This window comes from Oryzias melastigma, linkage group LG13 (genome assembly GCF_002922805.2).
Source record: "Oryzias melastigma strain HK-1 linkage group LG13, ASM292280v2, whole genome shotgun sequence".
Lineage (NCBI taxonomy): Eukaryota > Metazoa > Chordata > Actinopteri > Beloniformes > Adrianichthyidae > Oryzias > Oryzias melastigma.
In genome coordinates, this window is record NC_050524.1 from 21,284,168 (window position 1) to 21,291,660 (window position 7,493).

General features: G+C 42.8%; 1 protein-coding gene across 7 annotated transcripts in view; it reads right to left on the minus strand.

The window, feature by feature from the left end:
• Positions 1–5,051, minus strand: part of fat3a (FAT atypical cadherin 3a) — a 69,072-nt gene extending 64,021 nt beyond the window's left edge. For all 7 annotated transcript variants that reach the window (XM_024277735.2, XM_024277732.2, XM_024277731.2 and 4 more), the window contains exon 1: positions 4,786–5,051. The gene's annotated coding sequence lies outside the window, so the exon portion shown is untranslated. The remainder of the gene's footprint in view (positions 1–4,785) is intronic.
• Positions 5,052–7,493: the final 2,442 nt, after the last annotated feature.

Here is a 7,493-nt window from a genome sequence, read left to right on the forward strand (position 1 = left end):
GAAAGGACGGCCTTTTATGTTAACTGGTAATTGAAGTTTGAAAGCTTTGTGGCTGAGCTGTCAACATGTTTACATTTCCAAGAAAATCTCATCATTTTTGGTTCAGGGAATTGCTTTGTGCCTAAATAAGCGATTGCTCATTCCACTGCTTTGGATATTCTAAGGGATAATAGAAGAGAATTCATCTTGTTTGCAAGGATAAATAAACAGATATTCTTCTGGAAAAAAAGCGAGTGGAAGTGCTCCGGTATACCTCAGTGAAGAAAACAAATTTTTACTAATATGTTTTGTAAAATAGATCATTTCCAAATGGACTAATAACCATTTGATAACGGAATCGCAGTCCCTTGAATCGTACTGAAATCCAATCATAATACAAACAGAGCTGAGGAGAAAAGAATGAAGGAACATCTTTCATCATAGTATGGCACCACGCTTCATCAAAAACCAATCAGAGGGATCGTACATGAAGATGAAAAATAGAAAGAAAAAGAAAAATAAATTAAACCATCTATATATATACATTTATATTTAAATCTACATCCTGAGTGAGTGCAATATCATCCATAAAAATGTCTTTCTTTGAGCAAATGGAGTCAATTCAGTCGCCATTTCTTTACGGAATACACCATCCTGCTGGAAGCAAATGACGTCGGTAAGCAGCGATTGGTCTGAGTCAATGTTTCTATGACAACCACTCTCACCAATCAGGAGTGAGCTTGTTGGATATCAAGTGGCCACACCCACTGATAGCAGGCTGCAGACAATCTGTCAAACGTTTTGAATGTTGAACGTGGGGCCAGCAAGCTCCACCTCCTTATCATTAAGGCTTCTGATTGGTCAGTTTAAATTTTGAATAAGTTGAACAACAGAAAAAAATTTGAAAAATAGACGTTTACTTGGAACATGATGAAAAAAAGAATGGTAAACTGAAAGACGGAGTAATAGCTGTTTATTTCTCTATTCAAGTCTATGGGATTTTAGCTTCTTGGAGCCAGTGGGTACTTCCTGTTTGGAACACCAAGGGGGAGGGGTCACTCAGTCCAGTTCTCATATACAGCCAATGCTTTATGCAGTAGATTGAAGGGGTGATGTACAGTTTATATTACTTACTATAACACTCAGTATTTTTTACCAGTCTCTGCTCCACGGCTGCATCCAGAGAGCTCCCCTCCCTACAGAGACCGTAACTCTGTCCTGTCTTTCCTGCTACAGTCCTTCTTCCACAAACTGCTTTCCCAACAAGCCACAGTGTACGGAAAGCCATCACCATCAATCAGAACATGTAGAGCATGTTCCTGCAGACAACAAACAACCGACATTTCTCCAGAAATTACCTCTCGTGACATGTAATTCCAAGTTCTCACCCCGGTTTACTTGTACGACTGAACAAACTGGATTTATGGTCTTGTATCTGTGATGAAGTCGTGGCTCGTCTGTCTTCCTGAAGCCCACCAGTATCTCTTCTGTTTTTAGGTGGTTCTTCTCGTGCTCCTCCTCTCACCTTAAACACGTCACCACAACAATTTTCCCCGATTGTTCCTGACTGCAGGATGACTTACAGTTGTTTCAAGTGTACAGCATAAGCAGGAAGGGTGTAAAACTGTCCTCTGTAGAGATCCCTTAGGCTGAAGAGACAGTCTGAATCCCTTTCATAATAGAGGCATTCTGTTCCACCTTTGAGGTGTCTTCTTTTCTCTGTGCATTGTGAAGTGCCCGTTCAGCAGCGGCGTAACATTTGTTCCGACTCCGATGCTCCTCCAGAGGAAGTCTCAGAGGAGGCTGGGAGGAGGTGGAGCAAGTGCTCCGTGATGGAAGAACAGAACATCTGGTGATGCTGTGCTCTGCTGTGAATGGTTTTTCAACATATCAGCTAATTATTGATCTGATTACTTCAAAAGAGGCAGATGTATCATCATATGGTTCAGCAAAACTGCTTATGAATGCTTGCATATTCGTTTGTCCACAATGGATAACCGAACAAGCTGACAGTCATATCTCCACACTCCACACCTGTAGCCGCGTTTGTCCTCATCTTGGAAGTTATCCAGACTGATAACAGCTTGTGGGCATTTTAAGTGTTTCACTTTCATTTGCTTAGTCAGCAGTAAGTGGATCTGTTCAGCAAATATCACCTCATCGTCTGTCGCTAGCCTCCGGCGTGTTTCCGACATACGTCTATTATAACACGCGTTTTGACCACAATGACAGTAACGCTGCCTCGATCAGAGTCCTCTTTGAATGAGCATTCAAGAAGCGGATTTTTGATCACCTCTAGAGGATCGATATGACTCAGAAAGTGAAGAAGAAGAAGCACGAAACAGAAAATGTCAGATAGGCACTAGACAGTGAGTCTGTAGGGACGGCATCTGCATGGAGAGACAGAATGTACAGTCCAGACTCTGGTACAGAATGCCAAAAAAAAAAAATCTGAGATCCAATCAGGATGTTGCATTATTGTGCACACACTGCATTATATGTGCAATCTTTAGTATAAAAAAAATGTTATTGAATGTATGACTGGATTCTTGATGCAACGATGCAGTTAGGCATGTAAGCCTCAATGCTCCGGATTGTTCCAGCAGCCCCAAAACAACCTGCTTGACCAGGTGCACGTACAGTAGGTGAAGCCATAACATGCAGCTGCTAGTGGCCTTCCTGTGAATCAAGTCGTCTAAAAAAAAAATGTTTCACCTAGTGTACGGTACCTTGGATCCTTGTTTGTTCACTTCCAAGCTTCCCAGCTGTGCTTCCCATTTCTGTCCTAAAGTTGATGGTTTTAATTGTGTGATGAAAAAAATGGAGCAGCACCAATAGTCCAGAATTCTTTTAAATCATAGTTTAGTTTAATCTAGGAACCATTTTTTTAGTTCCTTGTTCTCTCATCCAGCATGTGGAGAGTAAATGTATGAAACATCACTGACTGGTTATATTTTTAATCACAATGTGAGACTGAATGAAAAAGACACAATTATTAATGCAAACAAAAGAATTTGGAGTTCTGGATTTAAGTGGCCTTTTTCAAGTTTTTAAGTCCGGTCTCTGGGTCTACATGCGAGCTGGGTGTTTACTGAATGCGTGTTGAAAGTTCAACCAGCTGAACTCTGACCAATCAGGGACTCAGATTTGGTAGTGACGTGTGCAAAACGTTTTTTTTCAAAACACAGCAGAGGAAACCATTTGAAATTTGATTATGGAGGAGAAATTTGTGCTTGGTTGGAATTTAATGACACCAAGTCTTTCATATATCAAAAAAGAAAAAACGTGGATCTCTCCGGATTCTCTCTGCCCCTTCAAGTGTAGGGGCATTTGGAGAGGTAGGGCTGTCCCAAATAGTTTTTCTAAGGGCTAACCTGTGCCAGAGGGATGCAGAGCCCTCCGCTGTGAGGGTAAATCATGTCGAGCTGTACCGCGGAGAGAAAGCGCTTTTATTTACGTGAGTGTGCTCTAAAGCACAGACGTCTACATTTAAATGTAGTTAATGACTTTTAAAAAAAAGTTATTAAAGGGATGTTGTTTCAGAGCACTTGAAGCGCTTTGCTGATGTAGCTGACTGGCAACTTTTGATGATGTCATCAAGTTGTAGTGTCATCTGAATTTAAAGACACCATTTTTTAAAATAATTCTCCATTTGGAGGGTTAAATGTAGGGGTAGGGGATTAATTCAGATTTGACACAAGGCTCTTTCAACAGAAGGTGGCGGACATTCGCTAGTAAACAGTAAAAAATCTAAAGAAGCAAACACCTGTCCCTGCTTTTTTAGTGCTGTGAGAACAATGCGTTCATGAAACCACATGTTCTTAAATGCACAATACATGTCAGATGTGAACAAACCACCTAGTGGATATTTGGTGAACTGACCTGGCTCCAATTGCTGTCCTGTCCTTTTCTCCTCAATTGTGCAGCTTCTCCTTTCTGGATAAACCCATGGAAGTATTAAATGAGGATGTGAGGGTGGTGTGAAGAGAGGGGTAGATGATGATGAGGTGCGACAACACTTGCAGGAAGTATCTGACACGCAGCCAAAGACAGTTCTAAACCTGCAGTAGATGCTGCCGGTGCTCACCTGATGGCATCATTCTAATGTGAAAACCACAGCAGCTCCCGTCACTGCTCCAGTTTGCCTTTGAGGTACATTAACGTATACACCCACACGCACGCGCGCAAGCAGAAAGGAGGACGTGTGGGTTTGCGGGTGGGGGCTGCACATGGGATTTCACCTGTAGAAACGACGGGTTTATTTTTTCATTTGTATGTCCAAAACCTTCACACAGGCGCGGCCCTCGCTGGATTCAGTCATTTTTAGATGTCCAGCTGTGGAGGCGATGTGTCCGAAATACAAACTACACGGAGAGAAGACGTGATTCACGGAGAAGCTGCAGTCAAGCCAATTAGCATCTTCAGGCTTTTCTCATGAAAGCCAGCATCTCCGAGGCTGTCATTTGCATCTTGAAGAACACCTTAAACGCACCATCCCCCATAACACGCCGCATGCTCCACAGCCTTGGATTCCCACTCCACCACAGCTCCCGCAGGCTGCAAGCGGCCTTTCAGGCGTCCCGTGCAGCCCGAGCCGCAGCGCTGCAAGCCCGACCATCCCCGGCCCTGAACGCCAACAGCGCTTCACGCACAGCTGCAGAGCAGCCCCGCAACGCACCGCACAGAAAAATCCCCCCAGTGATCTACAATGCACAGGCTGCCCACGCAGACGCGCGGCGCCCGATGCATCCACCTCCCCTCCCCTGAAACCATGCCTCACTCTGCGGATCCATCCAGAGGACTCACCCGCTCGTGCGTTCGGTCGTCGCGGTTACAAACATGGCAGAGATCCGTGCGGTCCATCCGCCGTGCGCGCCGCTCCGATCCGGTCACCGCTCCACGGCTGCTGCCGAGAGGCTCACCCGCACGGAGGAGGGCCGGGTAGTCCGCAGAGATGCGCGCTTTTAGCGCAACCTGCCGGAAGTGTGCGTGTGTGCGCGCGTCAGTGAGTGAGTGAGGAGCACGAATAGTAGACTAGTAGAATAAAAAAAAGTGCACCAAAAATCAGTTTGGGCAAAGGTTTCTCCAGGAAGATCTTGTATAAAGGTTTTTGTGTGTCTGGAACCAGAGAAACAAGAAATAATCTTCTCACTTTGTTCATGTGGTCTTTGAGGGTTCACCACTCCTCCTGTGTGCGTGTTTTTACGCGTCTGTCGCGCAACAATAGGACATCTTAAATTACGCACAGAGGACAAACAGCGGGGAAGATAAACTGTCCGGGATCCAGTTTCACCTCCTTTGACTAAATCCCTGCAATTTCCCCTTTAGGTCTGGAAGAATCAAACAGCATAGTGCTGTCAAGAAAGGTAATGAACACATAAACTATATCTACAGCTGCACTAAGCATGCAAACCACCTGGTTTTAGTATGAAAACATGTCTATCTGAGGAAAGCTGCTCGAAAAAACACTTAAGCTATTTATGACTTTGAAACACTATGAAAGGTTGGTCTTTTTGGCCCTTCTGTGTCTCCGTCCTCTTTTCCTTTTCAGTCCACCTCCTGCACCTGCTCAGTATTTATTGTCCTTCAGTCCTCCTCTCCTGTTCCATCACTGGTTTTATTGATAATTCCAGGTTTATTTCATGCTTTTAAGGTCTTTGATAAACTTAAAAAGTAACATTGATATACATTGATTTTTTTTGTCTTATCCAGAAGCTAAAACAGTTGAAAGTCCACACTAATGTCCTTTGATATTAGTTCCAGATTGTGTTGAAATTCTTCTTGGCATTGAAAAAAATACTTTCAAGAAAAATCAAAATACAGTAAATATTCTACTACCACTAATGTGACCAAAGTTTCCTCCCAAATAAGGCTTAGCCCCTCCCACAAGTCAACTAACCAAACATCTCTGCATTCCTCTATGTCTAACTTTGCCTTGTAAAGGTGTGCAAACACCTGCTGATAAACTGAGATGAAGATAAAAGAAACTGTTGTCCAGGTGTTGTGATGCTGCGTTATCAAATATTTAGATCTTTAGCAAAACCATGAAACTCTGATCCTCATCATGTCAGGTTTTCTGTCTGATCAGGCTCCACCTCCTCAGATCATGTCTGAATTACCTTCATCACCTCCTTCCCTCTTTCACAGAACTACAAACTCTTCTTCTGACAGAGCTCCTTCTGCTCTCTTACACCACCTTCTGGAAGAACAGAGACTCTGCTTCATATCATTATTCACACACACCTGTAGAAGGATTGTCTGCTTTTAGAAGTCAAGAGCTCCAAAAAACAAAAAAGTGTTACGAAGAAAAATCAACTATAAAGAAAAAAGGATCAAACTTTGAAATAAAAGACAAGCCCCACAATTCATGAAATCACATGAACCTCATAGGAGGAGACATCTCCTCCTTTTTAGGGTTTATTACAAAATCCAACTATTTCTGCTTTAAGCAAACATCTACAAATAACAATAATAATAAAAGCTTCAGTGAGTGATCTCTCTGACACGAGTAAGACCTGGAACAGCCAGAACCAACATGAAGCAGAATGACACTGTGGAAAAGATGGAAAAAAGGAAGTTTGAAAACCAAAATTGTATTTTTTTTACATAGAAAATATGCTGAGAGGGCCACACACTCACTGCTCCTCTTGCAAATTAATAGATCCATGTACGTCTTGGTTGTTCTCGTCTGAGCTGGTATCTGGCTCAAAACTGGATAGCTCCAATATTACTTTCCATTTTTGCTGCACCTGTCATGTTAGGTTGGGGTGAGGAGCTGTAAGCTGGTGGGAATGGAGAGAATGAACAGAGAACTCTCAGCGACAGGGACAGGAAGGGAGGGTGGAGTTGTTCCACACAAAAGCCCCGCCCACAACTCAGAGGTACATTTCTAATTAGCTCCTGCCGCACTGCAGCAACTAAGTCTTAGAAAACAAAAGTTCATAATGAAAGAAACAGCTGAGAAAGCTTTACAATGGATCAAAAGACGATGAGCAAAAAATTTTTCTCTTCTTTAGATCTTCTGCCAGAATGTGGTTCTATGATCTTCAGAGTTGAGATCTGCTGTCCTAGCCTGACGTCATGCCTTATGTCCTGGTCCATCCCTCTGTGTGTGGTGGTGGTGTGGGGAGTTAATTACTTTCCCCAAAGTCCAGATCAGATCCCCCCCTGACTGTTCTGGATAACACAGATCCTGATCTGATCTTTGATCTATTGTAGTGTGTCCGGTGTAAATGTTCTGATTACTCCTGGCTTATCTTCACGTGTGTGTTGGGAGTCAAACCAGAAGATCTCCAGGTCTCCAGTATACCTCAGATGTTCAGATTCCTATCTAAAAAAACCTGTTTACTAATTATAAATGTAGAATGAAAAAGTCAGTGAAACAAATTTAAAGCTTTAAATAATAAAATTCATTTTCAGATTTTCAGTTTTGTTCTGCAGTGGTTCAAGTGTCATAAAGCCATGAATCTATTTTTGTTTTTCATTGTGTTTTTCCTTCCTTTTACAGTCTTTTT